Here is a 25191-nt window from a genome sequence, read left to right as displayed (position 1 = left end):
TCACATCTGCATTAACTTTGTAAAGACTCTGCAGTACAATCAGGCATGGTCCAAAGAGAGAGAAAAACATGGATTCAAACAAAAATGTGAATGTGTTTGGGGTAGGGGGAAGAACTGCCTGCCTTTCCGGATAGTGGACTATATTAGGGTTGAATTGTGCTGTTGGATGTCAGTTATGTTAGGGTAGAATTTGTTATATTTTTAAGTTGTCAGCAGTGCCTAGAGTATATGGTACATACTGGATTTTTAGTATATTTAAAGCTAAATATTAAATACTGTTCGAGTGCTGACTTACAGAATGGCCCTGACTCTAATTTCACTCTGTTTTTGTACTGGTGTAGTACCATACACTACAATGGAGTTACTCCTCATGTACACCAACATAATGTTAGAATTGGCTGAGCTCAGTGGTGCTTCCATCCCAAACAATGCCATAACCAGTTGTTTTTATATTTATTATAGTGGAGCATCAACTTTTTCTTGAAAACAAAGTTAAAGTTCTGTGCTAAGGCCTAGTATGCAGGAGAAAGTGTACTAGTTTAGCTAAATTGCTTTAGAAACTGATGTAGATAAATTAGTGCACCTCCCTTGTAATAATGCCTCAGATCAGTTTTAGCTTGTTGATACAAATAATGACTTAAGCCAATTGACATAAGGCATTCCTAAATCAAAATGAGTATCCGCACAAGAGTTGCACAAATTTAACTAAATCAGTTTCTATAGTAATTGGCTGAATTGGCACAGCTTTAGTGTGTAGACAAGGCTTAAGTGATGTGTGAGGCTGCCATTCCTCTGGAGTCTCAGTAGGGTATCTTTCTGGTGGCCCCCATCTTACTAACTATTCAAGAAAAAAATGCTGGCATAAAACCATCAGATTGTAACTGCTCCAGCTAATTACAAAGAGTAAATCACTAAGAAATGTTTGCGATATGTGTAATTAAAGAATAATTAACATGCAGGCTTGAAGCTGTGATTTTAACAATGGGTTGTGCACAGTAGGACTGAGAGGACTAGAAAGTCCAGTTTCTAGTGGCTCCGGGGGGAGGGGTAGGAGGTCTCATCGCGGTGCCCTCGCCTGCAGGCACCGCCCCTGCAGCTCCCATTGGCTCTGGTTCCCCGTTCCTGGCCAATGGGAGCTGCGGAGGCAGTGCCTACAGGTAAGGGCAGCACAAGGAGACCTCCTGCCCCTCCCCTTCCCTCTTGGAGCCACTGCCAGACATGGTGGCTACTTCCCAGAGCGGCGTGGGGCCAGGCAGGCTGGGAGCCTGCCTTAGTCCGCTGTGCCACCAGACTGTTAACTGCAGGAGGGTTGGCAACTCTTTCGTGATCTACCGGTTGGGGACCACTGATTTAGAAATTGTTAATTGGGCGTACTTACCGAAAACATTTACATTATAGAACTTCAGGACTTTGGAACGGTTCTCCAGCTGTCTAATGGAGCTGCTCCTCCTTTTGGTCCTGCTCTGTCATTTAACTTGATCCTGCTGGGATGTGTCCGTGCAGCCTCCACTGAGAAAGCTGGCACACGCTCTAACTGAAGAGTCATTGATTCCAAGGCCAGAAGGCACCCTTGTGTTCATCTCGTCTGACCTTCTGTGTAACACAGGCCAGAGACCTGCCCCAAAAAGATGTGATGGATCTTTCTCAAAACTATCAGGGATTTCTAAAAACAACTTTGAAAATTCCTGCTTGTGTGTATCGTAGGAAATGCTTCCTATGTGAAGAAAGCTCTATAAATTTCAGACACTCACTAGCAAGAGGAATAAATCTCCAAGCCATAGGTGGAGCAAAGTGTTCATTCTGCTGCTGCCTGGAGAAGCTCTGCGCTAAAGCAAAGGAGGCAGTGGAGCTGTCTGCAGACTCGGAACACCACTGCATAGATTTACACTCTGTTAGCGTTAGAAGGCAATCTCTAGTTAAAAAAGTGAAGTCTCCAGCCATTCTACGTGGAAGCTTAAATTTTGTAGGTCTCTTGCCAGGGAGGATTTTCTAGTGGACATTAGTGAGTTGATCTGTAAACTACTAATCCTTAGTCTTCCTTTAACTTAGTTTCCAGTCAGGGAAAACAGCAGGACCACACAGGCTGGGCTTTGGGAAGGGGAGAAGCAGGAAAAGCACTGGATGAAGTGTCCTCCTCTACAGTAATGGGTGACTTGCTGGACAACATGAATAAAGTAGAGAAACCTGATTCAACCCCTTTTACTGCATGCCCAGGAGGGGGATGGTGAGAGGTGTCCCAGAGGTGAACCCACCTGCAGTCCATGTAGTTTACACAGCAGAAGTTCTGAAATTCTAATCAGCAAAGAAGGAAACCAAAGAAGGAATCAAATCCATCTGATTTGGGTGGGAAGAAGAGAATAAAGAACCAAGTGAGCAATAGAAGTAGCCCAGGATTTGGGTGGGAAGAAGAGAATAAAGAACCAAGTGAGCAATAGAAGTAGCCCAGGATTTGGGTGGGAAGAAGAGAATAAAGAACCAAGTGAGCAATAGAAGTAGCCCAGGATTGTGTTCTATTTAGATTCTTCTTCTCTGCCTAAGGCCTTGGCTACACTCGGGACTTCCCAGCACTGCTGCGGCAGCGCTGTGAAGCGCGAGTGTAGTCGCGCCTCCACCTCTCCGAGGGGAATAGCGTGCAGCGCTGCAGGCTCTGATTACACTGGCGCTTTCCAGCGCTGTACTCGCTGCGCTCGGGGGGGGGGCGTTTTCACACCCCTGAGCGCAGCAAGTTGCAGCGCCGTACAGCGCCAGTGTAGTCAAGGCCTCACATAATGGCTTCTGAGCACCTTCCAGTGACGCATTAGGCACCATGACTGGCGCAACATGCTTTGCATTCACATTGCTAGTAACTTGTGGCTGCTGTGGCAAGGTTGCATGAGTCCGAACCAGTTGCTTCACGTGTGCAGTGTATAGTTTCCTGACATGGTTCTAGCAGCCTGCAGCAGGAGTTCACACTTAAAAGAAAACCCCCTACCGTGGAGAACCTCTGGCACTCTGAAGCACAGGACCTATACCCACTGGAGAGAGACTGTGCACTGCTGCATAGTTCTTGATGACTTTGACTGCTTTCTAATTCCCTTCAACTATTGTACGTCTTCTGTAGGGACAGTGCTTTCTCTTCCTGACCCTACACTGTTGGGTATTTTGTAGGTAGGAAATTGCTGTGGGTTAAACGGTTTCTGGGACCTACGCCCCCTGTTTCCTAGGAGCCACTTGCTCACTTAGCACATTTTTCAGTTTTCTCTTGTTGACCCTCTTTGTTGTTCTGCATTTAAATTCTCTGTTTTCATGTAGCCCACTCTTCTTCCTAGGCTGGGATAGTATTTCTTGCCACACTTGTGCCACAGGATTCAGTAGTGCAAATGTCTGTCTGAATTCAGACCCTTTCTCTGTCTCCCCTCCCCCAGGAGGAAGTTGGCAGGCTGCCTCCAAAGTGAACACCTCATCTCAATGACCCACCTAGAGCGGCTGTCCAGGGTGGATTTGTATATACTAATAAGCCTGACTTGTCCTAGCTTGTTTGTAGTGATTTGTGACTGCATTTATATGCAAATACTAACAACTTGCTGCTGAGTTAATTAGCATTTTTTCTCTTTGCTTCCTGCAGCTTTAGGAAAGGGGCTTTATTCTTTTTATTCCAGTCGTCTGACCTAACCCCCCCACCCACGTGTAATTGTGGGAGTGCCAGACCATGCCCCTCCCTTCCCTCTGTAATAGGAATAGAGGGGCACAGAGTGGTGCTCTAGACTCAATCTAATCACTAGATAAAAGAAATATGACTGCAGCTGTGGAGGTCTGCTGCCATGCAGTCAAAGTTGCCAGCACCTGTGTCACTGTAGAAAGTTCACTTTTCCTGGGTTCTGAACATGGTTGTGCAAAGTGAGTGGGGGCCACCAGCTCACACCTCAAGGAGGAGTTGTTTTGTACCTTTTCCAAGTGTTCGTATAGGAAGTTCTGGTTCTCTTGGCCTTCTTGATTGTGTTCTGCTACATAAGTGTCTGGTGTTTGCTAGTTACTCTGCAACCAAGTCACTTCTGGTGTTTTTAAAACAAAAACAAACTCAAAAACCCAACCTATCCTGAAAACACAGTATTTCTGCTTTTCATGTCATGATTAGGAACACCAAATACAATCTGATGAATGACTCCCAAAAGGCAGAGGCTTCATGGTTATGTTTTCTTGTGGCCCAGTTATTGCAGAGTTTAGAGTGCTCTGCTTGTGTGTGTGGAATTGGCCTCCTGTTGATGCTTTGAAACTAATTTTTGGACCCCACTACATTGCTTGGGGTACGGAGCAGAGGTTCACTTGTGTGCCTGGAGGATTTTACTCATTTGAATTTTGTCATCTTTCTCATTATTGCTAAAATACAAGGTTTGGTTAGTCTGCCCCATTCTGGGGTACTTGCTTTTACTTGGAGTGCTAGTAAGGTTAACAAGTGAAATGAGTTAAATGGCATTAGCTCGCTCTCTTGACACCCAAGGAAAGGTCAGGGTCTGTACAAAGAAACCCTGGAGTCAGAGCTCACCATTTGCCATTTTACTTACTTGATCCAAATAAATGCAATAGGTGCAATTCCTGACCAGCCCTGAGAGCTTAAGTGCCTTTTTGCTGGTGTGTATCCTGTACTGAGTGTTTCACTCTCCTTGCCTGTCCCTCCCTCCTTTCTGCCCTGAAGCAAAGTCTTTTTCACAGTTACTGAGTCAGTGAGAACAGTTTTTTTTTTTAAAGCCTTTGTTTTTACTGTTGAAAGGTAGGGCCCTAGCTGCACAGCTGCAGGCGTGGAGCAGAGGAGACCGAGCTCCCTGCAGCCTCTAATCTCTGCCAAAGCTCCCACCTTTTTGCCTCTGTGTGGGAGGGAGGGAGCTGCACAGCACATTTGGCCTATCTGGAAAAGAGGGTAAATCTCCACAGGGCCCTGTTCTCTCCTTGGAGTTTGCAATACAGTAACTCGAGCTAATTGGAGGTACAGGGTTAATTTATTGGGTGAAAGGGATGCTAATCTCCAGCAGTGACAAGATTCAGGGAGGGCCGGGGTCTCCTGAAGAGAGAGCACTGTGAGATTCTCGTTCCTGCATGGGTTGTGTCCTGGAGGCAGGAGTTGTGAAGCAGAGCTCTCTCTGAATCTCTCCATTTTCTTTTGACTGGAGGCTAGAGTCTCAAGTTGCAGTCTTTTATTCCCTTTGTCCCACCTCTTTTCTGTATGTTGTCTACATAAATTGCAAGCTCCTTGGGTAGTGAAGTGTCTTAAAGCAACTAGCATGTTTTGGGATACAATGTAAATAATGGAAAGAGAAGTGGATTAGAAGCCTGAGGCAGGGGTCTGCAGACGAGGCAGGCAGAAAGGCGGAAATGGAAGTCGGTGAGCCCTTGTTCTAGCCTTGATTGACATTTTTTTCCCACTGCTCTTTGCTTCCTGATATGTGAAGTCATAAAGGTGTGTGTAGGGGGGTGTGTGTGTGTGTGTGTGTGTGTGTGTGTGAGAGAGAGAGAGAATGGAGGAAAAGTGATGACTTCTATTGCATTGGGCCCTGATAAAAGGGAGAGGACCACTCTGTAGCCTGTGGCATTCAGGCAGGGGGCGGAGGGGAGGAAAAGGAGAATTTACCTTGGTGCCACTTGGTTATCTATTCGCAGCCTTTTATCCTGGTGGCTTTAAAGCCTTGAAGGGGTGGGAAAAGAGGGGCACGCATTGCCACTTGCACCTGAAGCCTCTGCATGCGAAGGGGATGTTTTTCTGCAGTTTTCCTCTTCTAGCCCATCCTCTTGTGCAGAGTCTATTCCACTCCTCTCTCCTGGTACTCGTGATGCATCAGCACTCTGGTTTGATTTTTGGCCTGGTAGGCAGATTTTCCTCTCTAAATCCCTAGATGCTTTTTCCTCCACCTCCTTTTATTTTCTTATTTCACATCCTCAAAGACAAGAGGGCCTGGAAGCACAGACCTGTCCTGCTGCATTCCTGAGTAATTTGGTTTTGATTAACCCTAGGGAGTGAAGTTGGTTTCTCATAGCGACCATTGGGATCAAAGTGCCTGGAGAAGCAGTTCCGTCTCATGCATCAGACTCCCCGTCCCACTGTCTGGGGTGGCCTTTTCAACCCAGACTACTTTGGCAAGTTATTTCCACTTTTCTGATTTTTCATGCTAGTGCTCAGAGAGCTTTTGATAGACAGAAAAACTCCTCCCCAACCCCTCCTCTTTGCATTTTCTTCCAAGACTCCTTTTCCCTGCAAAACACATTCTTGTACTAATCCTGCTACAGGAGGAATGCAAATACCTCTAATTGTAAGACCCAGGATGGCTCTTCCATATCTGTGCATCTTTTCTTCTTGTAGGAGATGGCTAAGCATTTCACTTTCACAAAGTACTGGGCACTCTTCCTTCTCTGTTGGGACAGTTGTCAGGATTACCAGGTTCAGGTCAGATGCAAAGAGGGGACAGCAGTGGGTTCCTTCCTGGAGGCATAGGTAATTTCTCTACCTCTTTCAGGGCCGGCTCCAGGGTTTTGGCCGCCCCAAGTAGCTAAAGAAAAAAAGCCACGATCGCGATCTATGGCGGCAATTCGGCGGGAGGTCCATTGCTCCGAGCGGGAGTGAGGTACTGTCTGCCGAATTGCCGCCGAATACCTGGACGTGCCGCCCCTCTCTGGAGCAGCTGCCCCAAGCACCTGCTTCCCAGGCTGGTTCCTGGAGCCGGCCCTGACCTCTCTCATGCTCCTGGATTGAGTGAGAGAGGTTATACATCCACCACTCCTGATGGATCCAGTTGGATGAGTGTCAGACGCACACTAGGAGCAATGAGCTAATTTCAACTCATGCGGCGAGAAACCAAGCTGGCATTATGGTAGAGGAGACCTTATTCAGGACAGAAAGCTACCATGTTGTGGGAGCTGGATACAAAACTGTACAGCAGGGTGTCAAAGTCCTTCTGTGGAAAGGGACAAATGTATTTTTAATTATGAGCAGTGGGTCATGGTATATAGTTAGGACTACATATGACCCTTGATCCACAATGAATCTTACTGTTCTGAAAGAAAGGCTTGCACAAGGATCGCGTGGAGAACTTAGCTGTTAGTAATTTAAACTTTTAATCATCATCATTAAAGAATCTTATTGTTTTTGTATAGGATCTTATCAGGCTCCTATTGCCATAGTATCTGAGCACCTCCTTTTTTTTTTTTTTTTTTTTTTTAAATAAAGAAGTAGACTCTTTCTTCTCCTTCGGTCACTCTTTCCTCCTCCAGAAAGGAAGGAGGATTGCGCATTTATAGGCAGTCAGTGAGAAAATATTTCTTCTTTGGAACTATTACAATTTATGCCCTTTGCTTGTCTGTTGTCCTCCTTTCTTTGTGTCTCCTTTCCATTTAAATCAAGATTAGATCTTAAAGATAAACTCTATTCAGGTTATTGAGCTTGATACAGGAATTGTTTGAAATTCTGTGGCACGTTTTCTACAGGAGGTTAGACTAGACTATGATTGGTCCCTTGTGGGTTTACAGTATAAACGTTAACCTGCAGGGCTTGACCAGGTTCTATAGCAGCACTGATCTGGGGTTGAATATCTGTATGCCCACTGTAGTCTGGCTAGGATGAAAATGTCGCTCTAGTCCCATATTGCAGTGTTGGAAGGTTACAGAACCATGGGCTTGTGGAAACAGTGGCTGGATTAGACCCTTGATAGTGTCAGAGTGAGCCAGTTGGACAAGAGTTTATGTAAATTATTTTCTAGAAATAAACCAGCCCAGGAAGCACTTGCACACAGTAAAAGCTCAGCAAGAATAGTTGAGTCAGTTCTTGCTGAGGTGATACTTGAGGTACCTGAGGCAAAGGGCCCCAGCACTAGGAGTCTTCAGGCTGAGGAGTTAAGCCATGTTTCAGAGGTGATATGTTTGGGCCAGATCGGTCTGTTCCCCCCATAGTTGCCCCCTCCCCCATCATCCTTTAGTTAGAGATGTAGTGACATTGGTGTTGAATTGTGCAAAGCTTGCTTTCTCTCTCACTGCCTGCAGGAAGGAAGGGGGGCTCCAGTAATGGAGGTAACGGAGCGGAGGCTAAAACTGAGCCAGCCTTTCCGAGAAAAGAGTTGGGGACACCTGGTGGAGGTGGCATTGGCTCCTAACAAGACCTTGAGGGAATGACAAACGAGCAGTGAAGAGTGCGGCCAAGCTTTCCATAAGAAGCAATGAGAGTTTGGTCTTGCTTAGACAATGAGGGTGATTGCCACTCCCAACTCGCCCTAGCAGCCTACCCAAGCCTTCGTTGCTGAGAGGATTTCAGCAGGTTAGCTGCCCGTGTGGTGAGACTGAGGAAGCATCTGGCAGTCTGGATTTGGGCATGCGTGTGGAGCCCATCGAGGTTGGCTTAGGCGGCAGCAGCAGGGTCTCAGTCATGATTTATTAAAAGGCTTGTATATGGTGCTCACTGCTGCAGTATCCGAGCACCTCATGGACCTTCATGGAGCACCCTTGTGAGGCAGGAGAACATTCTCCTCCTTTACAGCTGGAGAATGGAGAAACAAGTGCATCTAAACAGAGGATTTTCATAAATTTTCTATCCCTTGGTCTAACACCAGTGCAGCTCCGCTGGCCCTAGCAAAAGTGGGAATGCTGCTGTAGAATGGCTGCCAACATTTTTACCATCATGTTCTCTACAGCTGCTCTGAGAAGAGATAGATGATGCACTTGTAAAATAGCTGGCAATAGGCTTACACTAGTGCTCCCACCTCTGCTAATATTGGTGCTACAGAGGGAGACTTCCCTAACATTGTCATTGTGAGGCCAGAGAGGTTAAGTGACTTGTCTGAGATCACACAGATCTCCTGAGCGTGTCAGTTGCTTTAACCACAAGGCCATCCTTCCTTTCTTCCCAGAATCCTAAAACACCTGGGATAGCTCAGTGGCCTGCTAAACCCAGGGTTGAGAGTTCAATCCTTGAGGGGGGCATTTAGGGATCTGGGGCAAAAATCTGGGGATTGGTCCTGCTTTGAGCAGGGGGTTGGACTAGATGACCTCCTGAGGTCCCCTCCAACCCTGATATTCTGTGATACCTCTGCTCTTTCAGCAGCTGTATCTCACACTTCTCCTCAGAGAGAGCCAGACTAGACAAAGTGCCCCCTGGGCAGCAGCCTTCAGCACTAGGTATCCTGGGGATGGCCTCCATGTAAATGCTTATGGTAAGTAGGGTTACCATATTTTGAGCCTCCAAAAGGAGGACACTCCACTGGGCCCCGCCCCAACTCCGCCCCCTCCCCTGCTTCCCGCGAACATTTGATTCGCGGGAAGCCTGAAGCAGGTAAGGGGGGTTTGGGGGGAGGAGGCGCGGCCCAGTCTGGCCCCCCCGGCGTCTCCAGCCTGGGTCGGCTCGGGCACTGGGGTGCCAGCCCCCGGCCCGGCACCGTGCCCCCGGCTCGGCACCGCTGGCCCCCGGCTCGGCACCGCCGACCACCGGCCCGGTCCAGCACCGCCAGACCCGCATGTCCCGATTTTCCCGGACATGTCTGGCTTTTTGGGATTTCCCCCCGGACGGGGATTTGGAGCCCAAAAAGCCGGACATGTCCGGGAAAATCTGGATGTATGGTAACCTTAATGGTAAGTGGATTATTGGGTGCCTTCCAAGGGTGCTGTCTTTGTTCCAGACTCAGCTCAGGTAAATAGAGAGCCACCAGAAGGCTTAGCATGAAACCTGTGCAACGGAGGTGCCATTCTTTTTCCAGGTGGGACCCTCTGAGGTTTTCATTAACTGCTCTTTACAGGTGGGAGAATTGGGTAGGACCATTTCACTCCTGATTGGAAACTCCACTCTGCCCTCCACTCCCCCCAGCCCGTGAAGCTGTGGGAGGAGAATTTAGTGTCTGTTCAGTCCTTTAGTTTGCGCTCTTACTGACGGTGCATGGCTTGAGCCCTGTGCCTTCCAAGCAAGGGGTGAGCTGGTCTCTGTTGCTGCCTGGGTTTGGAGGGAGACTGAAGAATGGCGCTGGCGCCTGGCCCCTGCTGAGGATGGGGTGAGCTGCAGCTGCCTGACCCTGGGTGAAAAGTTCAAATCTGCATTTAAAAGGAGGAGAGCCATTAAGTGGCTGGGACAGTCTCCAGTCAAGTTGAAACGGTTTTTGTTTCAAAAAGACACTGAGCTGGCCTCTTGTTCAGACTCCATGCAGCCCTGCGTGCTTTGCCAGTATGCCACTGTTGCTGTTCTCAGTGGCCTCGTGCTGGCTGGGGAGCTTGGGTTTGTGTAGAGATAGAAACAGAACCCATGGCCTCCTAGAATTGGGGCTCTGCTGGTGGCATTCAACTCCGAACCCATCTTTTGGTGGCGTTTCCCCTGAAGATCTAATCTTGTATTCTGTGCTTCTTCACCTTTCTCTCTTACAAATTTCTGTGCAGTACAGATGATGCAATGTCTTTCCCCAGGCCACACAGCCCGCAGAAGTCAAGTACAGAACCCAGGTCCCCCAACTCCCTGGCCTGTGCTCGGACCACTAGACCAGGCTCCATGGCTTCACATTTGTTTAACCCGATGCATTGGCCAGCAGGCCTGAAGCATTCTCCCCCTCCCCCCCCCGAATATATTAAACTGCTGGAGCTCCATGGTAACCCTGTGTGGGATTGCAGCCTTCCCCTCCCCCGCTTAATGTTCACAAATCCACACTGGGGCAGCCAGACATTAGTATGAGCAGGACTTGTCTCCATGGTGATTCAGCCTGCCCCACAAGAGGGGGTGGGTGGGGGGCCTGGAAGAGTCCTGTTTCTGTTATGTGCTAGCAGTTTGAAATGAGCTCCTGGGTGTTAGGAAGGAGTTGGGAAACTCTGCATTTCCCTTCAGGCCAGACTGTCCCTCTTACTCCTGCTTAAATCAGAGCTTTCTCCCCTCTAAACAGCTCTGGTGTCTGGGAAACAGCTGGAGGGTCTTGGCTTGGTGTCCTGAGCCCTGTGGCAATGCCCTAATGGGGAAGAGTCTTGTTCTTTTTAGTCCTGATGCTCCCTCACTGAGATAGATGCTGCATTAGTTTCTTTCTCTTCCTACCCTTAAAAGTGCATTGGACTCTGCAGAGGATTTGAGTAGCACCTAGTAGATTTGGTTTGTTTACAAGCATTAGACAAATGTAAATAGTTTAGCTTCTCTCTTGACTATGAATGGAGATTAAGGAGGCGCCTAGGGTTTCATTCCTTCCTGCTCCATTCTGATGCTAACAGAAGTTGGTCTCTAATCTGTGAGGAGCAAGATACAGCCCTTGAATGTTAGGACTCTGCCTCCTGGACTACAGAGAAATGAGTTTCATGACCCTTATTCATATGGTGGGACCTGGTGCAGAGTCTGGGGAACAGAAGTCAGAGGAGATGTCTTTTTTTTCTGTGTTCACTCCAGCAGCTTCAGTATTTTAATTTTGGGGAAAGTCACCTGAGGGAGGACCGGAAGAGCTTTTCACCTAGAGCAAGTTGAAATTGTTAATTTTCAAAGGAAAAACTTTACTGTAGCAGAATCTGCAGTTCTTTGCTTTTTCACACGCTGAGTTTCCAGCTAGGTATCAACACAATGCGTTCTGTTGAGTGGTGTGGGGATTCTTGGGCTCTTGGGACTGAGAGGGACCAGACAACAATCCAGGTTCTCCACATCTTTCTAAACAAGTCTCTCCTATTTCAAACTTTTTATTAAAAGTGCCCAGCGCGCCTTCATCACGTCGGGCAACAGGCTTCCAGCTCAGGGTGACCACAGCCCCAGTCAATTTTAGTAGAACTAAAATTCATTTGCAAATTCAACACCATTAATCTGGGCTTGAATAGGGACTGGGAGTGGCTGGCTCATTACAGAAGCAGCTTTTCCTCTCCTGGAATTGACAAATTGCAGTATATAATGCCTGCATCTGTAACTTTCACTCTATGCATCCGAAGAAGTGAGGTTTTAACTCACGAAAACTTATGCCCAAATAAATCTGTTAGTCTTTAAGGTGCCACCAGACTCCTTGTTGTTTTTGTAGATACAGACTAACACGGCTACCCCCTGATACTTAAATACTGCTTACTCCTTGTCTCAACAAAATGCAAAACGGCTATTAGCAGATTTTTTTTTTTTTTGGTATGAATCAGGCCAGTCAAAAAACAAGATGTGATTTCTCCCCCTGTCTCTCTCCCCCCCCCCCCCCCGGAACAAAAAAAATGCTCCCCTCATGTTGCTCTTGCCTGATGGTAGGGATGCGGTGCACCTTCTCTTCTGGACTTAATCCCCAGTTATCTGGTGCATAAGGTGCTGTTCCCTAGTGTGCTTCATGGTGTTCACATTCCTTCATCCTGTGCCAGGTCTCTGGTAGTGAGGGGTTCAATCTCCTCTCCTTTTCTACTTTCTGTAGGAACGAGGGCGGAAACGTTAATTTGACAAAATCCCCATTAGCACCAGTCTCCTGGGAGTTTGGGGTGGGGGGAGAGCTGGCAGTGTGAAGTCCTCTTCTCGTGAGCTGATGAGGAAGCTGAACCTGTGCCAAACCCAACGGGGGCCCCTGAATTTGGGACTGGAGTTTATTACATAAATATTCTCTGGTTCAAATCATACTGGTTGCAGGATGAGGGGTGGTTCCTGCCATAGAAGCTATCACTGTGTTAAAGGTCTAAGGTACAGGGAGCCACTTGAAAAAGCTGAGAGTGGCATGTGAGAAAGCAAGTTAATTCTTAATCATATCTCATATATATGTATATATTAGCCTCCTTTGCAGCAGATATGTCTGCTGTAAAATGCTTAGTGTTGAGAGCCCGATTGGGCAGCACACACTAAACGCTCAAGCTCCTGCCTGCCTTTTTTCTTCAAACAATATCTTCTGGCTTCCAGATTTCTGATAAATTGATAAGAGGAATTGCGTGAGTCAATAGAGTTGTAGACACTTTGCCAATATAACCCTAGCGCTATTGATCTGCCAGTAAATTAAAGTCTTACTTAGAGGCTGCCGATATTTCTAATCTCCTGCTTCGCCAATTACAACCTTCCTGCTACCTGGAAAAGAGAGTGAAAGGGAGATGGGGCTTTTGAATTTTGCTGTTGTTGAGCTAGCCTGTTGATGAGGCAGGAGGAAAGGGAGTGAGGTGGAGGGGGTGGGTGAGTTGGGGACTAGCTAGCAGTACCTCAGACATCAGTTGTTCAGTTCCCCTCTGTGCATGAGTTTTATTAGTGGAAAGAACCCTCTACTTCAGTTTAATAGTGAATCTGTCACTCACCTCTCCAGGAGTCCTATGTAAGGCTCCCCCTAGGTAAGGCTTTCTTATGCTATTTATTTCTCTTCACCCAAACACTTGGGGGAACACTGCCTGGTGAATAATGCAGAACATAGCGTGACCACATCGCTAGTCTTCAGTTCCGTGTTTAAGATCCTCTCCCTATCTGTGTCGAGTTAGAAGAATAGCTATTTCTCTCGCCCTCGCCCCCTCCATTAATTCTCTTTCATGAGTTAGAAATTGGACGGGTTGAGATATGAAACCATGGCTTTGCTGTGGTGGTGGGAAGGAGGGGGAATGGGACCTTGCAGGTCTTGCCAGAAGAGGCAGAGCAGTGAAGAGAAGTGATACATTTCTGGAAAGAAGGAAATGTGGAAAACCTTTTGTGCCCTGGTCAGTCTGTCTCTCCCCTCTGTGCCCTCTTGCCTGCTTGTTTGAAGTTGGGCAACAATAACAGTTGCTTTCAGATGTCCGAGGAGGAACAATGGGATCATAGAGCTCCCTGCCGGGGCTCCCACTCTCCGTGCTGATGGTTTCAGCCGATCATTTGTCCGATAAGCTCCTTTCAAGTCTCGTTTCTGTTTGAAAGTCCGCAGTTGGCTTTGGGAAGAAATCTCCAGATAAACGCTGTGTTCTTTCTAATACCCCAGAGCGAAAATCAATGGGAGGGATAATTCCTTCCCTTGTCCTACACAGACTTTTGTGTGTTTGTGCCTCCAGCAGCACCTATTCAATAAATAAAGAAAAGGGAAAAGCCCTCCCTTTGGTGCTGTTTGGGGGCAGACTGGCTTCTGCTGAGGGTGCCCCTGATGTGCAGAGCAGTATGGTCTTGGGAGAGGCTTCCTCAAACAATGTTTGCTATTAGTGTTTTGTTGATGGTTGGCTGCAAGTGCGACATAGGTGCAGATCTTGGGGCGAGTGCTGCAGGGCTGCTTACACAAAGTAGTGGTGTGATCTAGGCGATGTAGGCTCTAGTCTCGACCGAGGTCACGCAGTGTCTAAGCCAAGTGATGTTAATCTCGTCCTGTTTCCACATCTGTAGTAAAATGAGGCTACTCACCCATTCTTGTAAAGTGGTGGAGTAGCACCTGCATCATATCCTCATTATTGTACAGTCTGTTTAGGGTGCTCCAGGCAGTGAGGAGGAGACCAGCATTGCCAACCCCAAATGCTCAAAAATCATGAGTTAGGCTCACCAAAAATCAGGAGATGAAGTAAAAATAGTAGATTTGGTGTTTTTTATTTGCCTTCTGCTTGTTGAGTCTCTAGGCTGCACTGGGGTCATATTTTGAAGCATTCTCCACAGCCACGAGGGCTAGAAACGTACTTTTTTCTATAAGAATGAAGGCTGAAATCATCACCTATCCACTTGACTCCAGGACTTGGAGCTTTAAGGAAAACAATTATCTTGAGACTTATGACAAAATCACGAGAGCTGGCAAGACTGGAGACCTGTTGTAGTGCTTATTGTGGTGGCTGAAATCCCTGTTTGAGAGCCCAGCATGAATTACTAGAAATATCCTGGTGTGGCTGAAATTTTATCTGTTGGAAGAAAAGGTAAAGTCTGTGTCAGCCTGGGACACGAATGTGTTTATAAAGATCTGTGTTTCTAAAGTGAGGTTACTTGCCTGGCTCTCTCTGTGCAGATAACATTTGTTGTTGGACATTGTGCCTTCACTGATGATGAGATTTACAATGAAGACTTTAACCACTTCAGCTGTTACTGATTTGTCATGGAGGCACTACAAGTCCTATCCGAGGTGCGGAGCTGCAGTGGGGGCACAGTCAGAGAGTGCCTGTTTGTAGGGAAAATGGGACATCGAAACTGGCTCTACACCAAGATTTTTCTTCAAATTTCCAACAGCTGTACTTCCGGTAGTAGCAACAGTGGGCACGCAAACATAGGCAGGGCACCAGTATTTTGACCACCCAGTTGCCTAGTCCTGTTTGGAAGAGGCCAGTAGTACCCTTTTTACCCTAGGATTCCCAGGATTTCTCTCTTTAAAGCAGATTCAGTGGCAGTGCAATGCTGGGAAATGGAAGAAAAATCCTATAGTGTGGAGGAGCCCAGGAAGAGGGAAATGTTTGGCCAGAGTCTGCTATTGAGAGTTTGGAGAGGTGGGGACTGACTGACTCTCTCCTTTGTACGTTGTATTGTGTGAGGTGTTTGACTCTTGCTCACGTCTGGTGGTGGTGACGCCCTGGCATAGATGCAGACTGGAAGTTGCTTACTAAAACCACAAACTTTATTGTAGCAACTTGTTAATGTTCAATTACCCAAATAGTGGGTGCTCTGAAGCAGTGAAAGGACATCCTGAACGCTATGCACTGCTTTTTGCCTTCTGTTGTCCTGATCCATACAGCAGAAACCTAGAAGGGGCTAGAAAGTATTTTTACTAACCTAAACTGGTGCACAGCAATTAGCACGATAAGAACTTTCAGCTCCTTTTTTTTTTTTTCCTCCGCACCCTGGGGTGTGATGTGACTGGAGAAATAGGGACCCAGTGGTTGCATGATAGATGGCTCACGTGGGTAGGACAACAAATCTGCGTGGTTTCTCCTACCTGTTTTCCCCCTGGCTTATTCAGTACTAAGGCCAGGGGCACAGTGTCATTTGTCAGAACCAAACCCAGCAGCTGGCACTGTTGCTGGATTCTGTTGGATTTACTTTGTCTTGTGGTCTGGCCCTTGCAATAGCTTCTGCCTCATAAGAGAGAGGTTGGATTTAAAACTCCTTTAGGCTGTGGGAGGAGTCTAGGTTTGGGTTTTTTTGTGCCGCCCCCTTTACTTGATCATTTGGACAATATTCCTATCTAATCTCCACAGGTGAGGGGGGAGGGGGAAAGGCGGGCGTGGATATGCTACTTCAAGATGCTTTTGTAGGCATGTGGCTCAAAATGGCTTTAACTTTAATAATAAAAAAAAAAAAACTAAGTTCAACAAAAGTCTTAGAATGTTTGAATTGCCAGACTGGAACTTCGTCTAGTCCGATATGCTGTTTCTGACTGGCCCATGCCTGGTGCTTCGGAGGAAGATGCAAGGACATCATTGTAGACAGCTGTGGAATAACCTACCCAAGGGGGAAGTGTCCTCATCCTAACCCTCAGCATTTAGATGTTGGCTTATACTCTGAAGCAGGAGGGTTTATATCCTTTTAAAAGATCTTTTATCCTGCCTAATGCAACCTCTACTACATGTTTTGAATCCTCCTAATTTCTTGGATTCAGAGATGGTGGTGAGTTTCATAAGCTAATTATATTTTGCTTTTCGATTTCATTGACCATCCACTTGATTTTGTAGTATGGGATAGGAGTGCCACTTATAGCTTCTCTATCAATCATTATTTTTTCATACATCTATCTTGTTTTCTCTTACTCATCCCTCTCTAAACAGTCTCAATCTTTTACGCCTTTCCTCAAATAGATGCCCACCCAGAACCTCCACAATTTGTATCTTTTTGTCTCTGCTCCCTCTCTTTCTGCCACACTCTTTTTGAGATAGAGTGACCAGAACTGAACACAGTACACCTCTACCCCGATATAATGTGACCTGATATAACATGGTCAAATAGCGGGGAGCCCCGGGCCCTTTAAAGCGCTGCCCGAGTCCTGCTGCTGACGCTCCGGCGGTGATTTAAAGGGCCCGGGGCTCCCCGCAGCAGCTGAAGCACCCGGGCCCTTTAAATAACTGCCGGGGAAGCCAGTCCAGTTCGGCATGGTGTACCGGCTCTTGCCGGTACGCCGTACCAGCCTATACCCGATATAATGCGGTCTCACCTATAAGGCGGTGAGATTTTTTGGGCTCCCAAGGACCGCATTATATCGGGGTAGAGGTGTATTCCAAGTGAGAGAGTTATATAATGCCATTATAACATCCGTTTTTTTCTATCCTGTTCCTAATCATCCTAACATTTTCTTTGCCTTTCTGGCCACAGCTGCATGTAGAGCAGAGGCTTTCATTGAGTTGTCCACAGTGATATCCAGATCTTTCCTGAGAGTCCACAGTTAATTAAAAACCCAGCAATGTGTGTGAGTAGTTCATATAAATTCTTCCAGTGTGCATCACCTTGCTACTGTCAACATTGATTCACTGTTCACCCCTCTTCCAAGATCACTAATATATTAAAAAAACACTAGTCTTAGTATGTAACCTTGTGGCTCCCACTGTTAACTTATTGTCGCATTGAAAATTAATCATTTATTCCTGCTCTGTTTCTTCACTTATTCATTTGTTTTACCTTCCAAATAGCATGGAAATTAGGATTAAATTTAAATTCAGGAATTTAGGAAAAAATAGTTAATATCCGATATCTGGTTTAAAATAGGCTCCAAGGACTAGGCTAAAATGTATTAGACTTAATGTGATCCGTTTCACACTGCTCACTCTTGCCTTATAGCTTCCACTTGCATTAAGTACTTAAATAGGAACATGTACAGTGGATCTAGAATGATGATATGCAGAAAAGGAGAAAGGAATTGTGTGGGGGTGTGTGTGTCTGTCCCCTAAGTGACCTGTGCTGGCACAGCCTGTAAAATATTGCCCCTGGTGGCCTAGCAGTGGTCTGGTGGTGAGCTCTGAAGAGTGCCAGACGCCCAGCAGTGTATTAAACACTAGTTGAGTACAGGAGGGCAGCATATCACAGGAGAGAGATAAGCAAAGTTCTCTGATTGTGGATCAATAAAGGTTAGTGACATCATATATCCAAGTGAGAGAACCTGCTTTCTGCAGAGCTATTTATCAGATTGCAGGCAGGGACAGAGTTAACCTTTTCCTAACCAGCTATCAGTTCTTCATCTGACTCCAAACAGGATAACCTCCCTCTTGGCAACAGAAGAGTCTCTGACCTCGCCTTCCTAATCCTGGAGATAGCCTGATGTGAGGATGACTCTGGCTTACGCCTGGAAACGGGCAGGGTTCAACTCTGAACAGGCCTCAACGTTGTTTGACCCTACGTCCGGCTGGCACTACCCTAATGGCATGCTGGAGTGTTGGGATGTGAAACCCTGTGCAGCTGAGAGTCCTGGCACTATTTAGTGTCCATTATTAACCTTCCATTCTCTTGTCACCAATTCACCATTATTTTGTGCCAGGAAGGGAGCTGGAGCTGCTGGACAAACACCAGGTGTAGGTGGCAGCAGACGCTAGTTGCACTGGGTAAAAGTCTAACATTAGGCTGTGAAGCTGAGCCCCAATGGAGTGTCTTGCTGTGAGGAATATGAAGCCGTTTCCCAGGCTAGTCCAAGTTTCCAGCACAGAGCTGTGGAGGAATTGTGTGCAGCGTTTCCCTGAACAGTTCTGCTACCCTGGTGGTGTGGGCTGCTTAGAGTGACCATAAGTGGCTACTTTTTAAGCAGTCTAGTCACAGTGGACATCAGCGGTGTTTTGCAGATGAATGAAAGGGCAGGCCTCTGCCCTGAGAAGGCTACAACCTGAGTTAGACATAACACAGCAAAGTGGGATGAAGGTGGGAGGATGGCTAATTCCCCCAATGAGCCTGTATTTCTAGAAAGGAAATACCCGTTTTCTGTAGTAGAGGCTGAGATTTTATCCATAAAGACTTGTGCTTGCTTTTTGTTTCTGCTGTGATTTATTGCTGGAAGAGAAGGCCCTTGTCTGTGATTATTTCTTTTGGCTGTGCCCGACAATACATTGAGGGCAATGCCAGTTATGTATCCTAGTGGGCTGGGGGATGATTCTAGCCCAGGCTAATGGGCTGATGTCCAAGCGGAAAGTGTATTTTCAATGAGGAAGTGCTGAGATATTAGTGGAGCTTGGATTACTGTGTGATTGTGCTGTCAATACTGCTGTATTGAGTCTGAGAGAGCCTGCACAACACAGGGAAACACTTAGCTCACTAGTGCTGCTTATTGAGAAGCCAATAGCAATTTACGTGCTGACACTTGACATCAAATCCATTCCCAGAGGTGCAGCTCCTACTAAACCATTGCCAAGCTCTCCTTTAGACCTGCCTCCCTACCTTAACTTTAAATGTGCAGTTGGGAGGGAATAAATGAGATTACGTCACTTTCTTGTGGGCAGGCATGCATGGAAAAAAGGAGGATGTCTTTTTAAGTTAGTACCTCTTCTCTCCCCCTTACTCCTTTGCCGTGCTCTCCTCGCACAGTCAGGAGCTAGGATGTACTCCTCTAAACCCTAGGATGTGAGGGAAATCTTTACCCTTCACGTGGGATTCAACATCTGTAAAAATGTATCTCCTCTTCCACGCCTGCGTGATGTAGAGGCACAGAGAATGTGGGGAGGTTAGAACTGCTGCTCTGTTGTGGGGGAGGGAGAAAAGGAGTGCCTGGGATCTATGGAGTGGCTGGATTTCTTCCTGCCACGCTTCCTTCCTCCTGTGGGACAGGGACACGTGCCCTGACATGCTCATTCTCATCTTTTGGGGAGTGCTCATTGCAACACAGCACTCACAGTGCAGTAGGAACTTTACAGACAAATACCAAGTCCAGGTCCTTTGCCTGAAGAGGTAACTCTCTAAATGTACAATAAACAAAGTAATGGAGGAGATGTGATGGAATCCCTGATCAAGTAGTGATATTAGGTGATCTGAAAATGGGGCCTATTCCCTTGTCATGCTTCTTTAAAGCTACATAAACTAGTTAGGAATACCAGTCCAGTCTTTCCTCTTTCTGCAAGAGGTCTTTTGGAGGATTCAGATAATGTAAGTGGAGCGCTTTCTTGCTCCCTAATTGAAGGGAGAAGTGTTTGAAACTAAGGTGCTTCTTCCAGCTTTTCTGTTTTGACTTATTTAACTCAGTTGACTGACAAAGAGCTTTAAACTGTCTGAATAAAAACCTCTTCCATTGTACTCTGCTCAGGTGTCACTTAGCGCCAGAGTTGGTGTTATCCCCTTAGTTGTTCAGTTGTTTATAGGCCTTCCAGGATGGGTAGGACAGAGGAAACCTGAATTCTGAATGTAATAATGAAGCAGAACAAAAACATTTTTGTTGGATGAAGACATTTTGGACTGTTTTTTTTTAAATCCTACAGAAGCAAAGATGGTGCGCATGCTGTCTTTCTGATTTCAGATCACACTTGCGCATGTCTGTCTAGCTCCATGCTTTCTGTTTGTATGTTTTTTACATTTAACTCTTTTTTTACCTGCAGGGTGTGGAGGAGAGGAGTCAGCTTTCCTCTTACCTTAAAGCAGCTTGCAGCTGCACATCAGCAGCACCTGGCAGAATGAGGTCTGTCTACTTTGGAGGCAGGGAACGCAATGAGTCCAGTTGGTAGAACAGCTGGAATTCCTGTTGAGAAGGAGAATCGGTTCACAAATTGAATAAAACTGTTTAGAGGGTTGAGAAGTAACAAATACAAGGAAGTTGGAGTTCAGAGCTCCTGCTAGCTCCTTAATTCACTTCAGGCAGCCTGCTCTGGTCTTTGGGGCATATCTGCCTGGATGTTTTCACTCTGTTTTTAATGTGAATTTGTTTTAAAATGGCCTTAGAAAAAGGGAATCAGACTAGAAGTGAAAGGCAGGCAGCAGCTCCCTGGATTGCCTGCACCTGTACTGAACCTTCTCTGTCTCTTCCAATTGAGATAAGTGCCTGTGGTCCCATTGCATAGCATATAATGTAGCTTATTGGCTGTGTCCGACATTGACCTCTCTGCTTTAAATGTAGCTTCCCGGCCAGTAGGATGCATGCTGTCTCCCTTGGTTCTGATTCAAGCCCAGACCTCACATCTAGATTGACATGGCCCTGCCTAGGAGGGGATTCTCTGAGCTCCTGAGCCAGAATAAACAGGAAGTGCTGGCTCTGAAAACTTGTTGCTCTCTGCCTGGTGGCTTTTACCAGAAGATGATGGTGATGTGACAGCCAGAGTCCTTGGTATGTTGGCTGGGGAAATGCCAATTCACAGTCGGCATTTTGGCACTGTTGTCAGAGTGCAGTTGGAAAGACAGGGTCTCTAGCACAAAATAAAATAGGCTGTAGGATTAGATTTTTACTGGTAAACATTGATTTCACTGTACACACACACAAACCAAAAAAAGAATTTCCATAGATGATTGAAATTTACAAATAGGCAAAGTAAGAAGAATCCTGCTTGAGAACTAATTAGTTTGATTTGAGGATATTTATTTTGTGAACATCACATGTCAAAATATACAGTTGGTGGTTTAATGGTTATAAAGCATTAACTTTGTGAATCTCATTGTCTACTGTCATTAAATAATTCTGACCCCCATGATTTCCTGCAACTGTGAATTTAAATCAATAGAAATAAAAAGCTTAAACTTCATAATTTTGCATAATGGTGAAAATTGTAATGACTGAAAAAATGCTTTAAAATACATCAATATTATCTGTAAAATTATATAAAAGTGAATTCTGCCAAACATAACAATATTGGGTGATATGAGAACATAGGAGCAGTGGCCTGGGTTTCCTGAGGGTGAGGGAGTGCAGGGCAGAGGGAAAGGGGTATCGAGTGAGGAGAGGCTAAGAGCCAGAGTTTCAAAAGCCTGTGTATGCTCACGCTGCCTTATGTGCTTTTCTTTGCCCTCAGAATGACACTTGGGTACATAAGGGCATTTAAAAACCATTGGGTTATCGGAAAATTAGGCCTGAGAAGTATATCCAAGAACGGCATGCACAAATTGAAGAGAGGCTGTAGGGAGCAGAGACTGCTTTAATGCCTGTTTGTGTGTATCTCTACTCCCCTTCCTCCGCTTCTGGTCCCGGAAGGGAAGAGAGCAGTCGAGGCATCGCTAGCCTGGTCTTTCTTAGGAATACAAATATTAACTGTCAGACAGTTGGATAAGAAACTAAATCAAAGATAAAATGCTCTACTCAGTTGGCTTCTTCTCCTGCAAAAGAAAAAGGGGAAAGTAGAAAAGGTAAGTTGTAAACTAATAAACTGTTACTGCACATACACTAGTGTGGATTGAAGCTTATATGGTGACTGCTGGAATGGTATCTTCCAGAAGCTGGACTCACTAAGGCAGTGGTTCTCAACCAGGGGCACGCAGAGGTTTTCCAGGGAGTACATCAGCTCATCTAGAGGTTTGCCTAGTTTTACAACAGGCGACATAAAAAGCACTAGTGAAATCAGTACAAACTAGTCTTTCATTCAGACAGCGACTTGTTTATACTGCTCTGTATGCTATACACTGAAATGCAAGTACAATATTTATATTCCAGTCCATTTATTTTATAATTATACGGTTAAAAATGAAAAATAAGCAATTTCAGTAATCGTGCACGGTGTTATTTTTTTGTATTTTTATGTCTGATTTTGTAAACAAGTAATTTTGAAATGAGTGAAACTTGGGGTACGCAAGACAAATCAGATCCCTGAAAGGGTTCAGGGTCGGCTCCAGGCACCAGCCTAACAAGCAGGTGCCTGGGGCGGCCAATGAAGAAGGGGGGCGGCACGTCCGGCCCTTTCGGTGGCAATTCGGCGGCGGGGCCGTCACTCCCTCTGGGAGCAAAGGACCTGCCACCGAATTGCCGCCGTAGAATGAAGCGGCGGTAGAGCTGCCGCCGCGATCACAGGTATTTTTTTTGCATTGCATGGGGCGGCAAAAATGCTAGAGCCGGCCCTGAAAGGGGTAGAGTCATCTGGAAAGTTTGAGAGCCACTGCACTAAGGAAGTGGGGGAGGGGGGAATATCTAATTGAATTTGTGTTGTCCTGTAAATTTTCTAGTCACTTAGGATATGGTATTATGTGAACAGGCCATTGATATGCTAGGGGCTGCTGTACACCTGCCAATGCCTAGGGCAAAGTGTGGGTGCAGCTGATTCCAGTGGTCACCCCATTGGTATGCTGTCCCTCTCCCATATTCCTCCTGAGAATAAACTTGCCGCTTGTTTCTGAAGCATCCCTTCCCAACCTGCTCTGACTCCATCCACAGCACCCCAGCCATCCTCTTTTGAGCAAAAGTGGCTGAGTCAGCAACCAGTGGAGGGCTGCTTGGCGGCTGCTTCCATCTGTGTCCGCCAGAATCACAACTAGCCCATTGCTACTGTTGACCTTATGCAGCGCTAAAGTTGGTTCCTAAGGGGACCCCTGCCCTCTCTATGCGTTATCAGCTGCCCCCTTTGAAAACCCTTTCCCTGATGGACTTGCTCAAGGTCATGCAACAAGTCAGTGACAGCTGAAATTCCTAGCTCTACCTGTTAAATACTGCTGAGGCCTTGTCTGCACATGACAAACTTATCTGGCCATAGTTCTGTCACTTAGTGGTAAAAAAAATTACACCACTGTAGCTATACCAGTATGAGCCTTAGCGTAGATGCACTTACACCGGGTATGCTGTTGCCAGTATCTCTCGGGAAATGTTATAAACTATGCCAGCATAAGCACTTTTACACCAGTATAAACTGTGTCTGCACTCTCAGGGGTTGTGGGTATACCTTTACCACTATATTTATGTCAGCACACTTTTTTGGTGCAGACAAGGCCCGGAAACTGTGAAAGAGGGGAGAACCAGTGGAGTGGTCCCCCACTAGGGCAGGAAGGGAAAAGTTAGGTTTTCTCTGCTTTGAATGTTCTTGTCATCTTGCTGAAAAGACCCTAAGCCAGCTCTTGGTTTTTAGCTGTCCCTAGAAGAGGTCAGGCAAGTTCACTTGCCCACGTATCGTATTTACTTGGTTCAGTAAAAAACAAGTCCCTGTAATTTGGAAGGATTATGATGATTTTGCCCAATGCTGAACTCTTGACAAATGTAGAAGAGGAGAGAATCCCTGTCCCAAAGACTGCAATCTAAATATACAAGACAGATCGAGTAGGGGAAAGGGCTGCACCGTCCAGGCAAAGTGAGGTGTGCAGATGGCATGTAACCGTGATATATGTGTGTGTGTGTGTGTGTGTGTTGTCTCTCATGGGGGATTTGATTGGGAAGGGTTTAGCTAAATAGAAAGAAAAGAAGGTGGGGAGAGGAGGTTGAGCTAACAATCAGCCCCAAAGAGCATGTTCCGAGTGAAAATGCAGCAAGCAGGCTGTCATCAGTGTATCCTGCTTCAAGTGCTTCTGGAGTTGCTGTGCCAGCTGCTGTCTCTGGCTGACTCCTCCCTGCAGTTTGTCCCCTGAGCCGCAGCGGTGGGGGTGGGGCAATCTGCGTGGTCCTAGTGGCCCTATTTTAGCAGGGCTTGAGGCCCGTGGGTGATCGATGCCATTCCAAGCAGCAGGCTGTGCTGTAGTCTGGGCAAAGGACGATCTGTGAGAATGTTTTAAAGCAAAACCAGGCAGGAGGTGAGTTCCCAAGTGTCACGTGGGACACCTGGGGTGAGCTGGGAAGTGCCTTGTCAATCAACAGTGGCTCTTGATGAGTATCTCTAAAGAGGCCGGTACTGTTTTGGCAGGCCCAGGGCTACAACCCAAGAGCTCAAGGGCTAGAGGTAGAAAGCAAGGCCAAACGAAGGGGGTTTCGGGGCTCTGACAGAGATGTTATGAGCCCTTCCTAGCAAAAGGAACACCACAAAGTGTTGATCTGCTCAGAGCCTGGCTCCGTCACTCTTCAGAATAAGACTGTTCCTCAGGGCAATGGGGACTCATGCCAGCGAAGTTCCTGTGCAGATCTTCCTTCTCCAGAACATATGAAAAGTGCTCCCCTCATGCTGTAAATGCGAACTCTGTGGAACAGAGGGTAACCAGAGATCAAGTACAGACAGGTAAATCACTCTTCTCTGTGCTTGTGAGCATGGTTGGGAGGGTTGTGGGCAGGTGTGTGCCCCTCTCGCCTGCAGTCATAGGCTGGTAGAGTTTGTGCTAGTCTTCCCAACCATGGGGGTTGGGGTGCTGGGGGACTGTTGACATGACTGGTGAGGTGCATGCCACACAAGCACAGTGGGTTTTTTATGTGAGTTTAGCATAGGTGATGAGGGTGGCAGGGGGAATCCTTTGATAAGGAGCCATGGCACTTGAAATACACATGCAAGTGCAGTTTCTAAAGGGTCACTTGAGAGTATCCCTCTGTCTGTTCTCAGCTGAGGACTCATATTAAGGTGCCTGTTGAAATGGAGTACTGTAGCGGGGCACAGACT

At 46.5% G+C, this 25191-nt stretch overlaps 1 protein-coding gene across 3 annotated transcripts in view; it reads left to right on the top strand.

Moving 5' to 3' along the window:
* The window catches only part of ZFHX3 (zinc finger homeobox 3), a 286964-nt gene that overhangs the window by 17437 nt on the left and 244336 nt on the right, over positions 1-25191 (top strand). The window lies entirely within an intron of this gene.

This window comes from Malaclemys terrapin, chromosome 14, assembly GCF_027887155.1.
Source record: "Malaclemys terrapin pileata isolate rMalTer1 chromosome 14, rMalTer1.hap1, whole genome shotgun sequence".
Classification (NCBI taxonomy): domain Eukaryota; kingdom Metazoa; phylum Chordata; order Testudines; family Emydidae; genus Malaclemys; species Malaclemys terrapin.
This window is presented reverse-complemented; position numbering and strand designations above follow the sequence as displayed.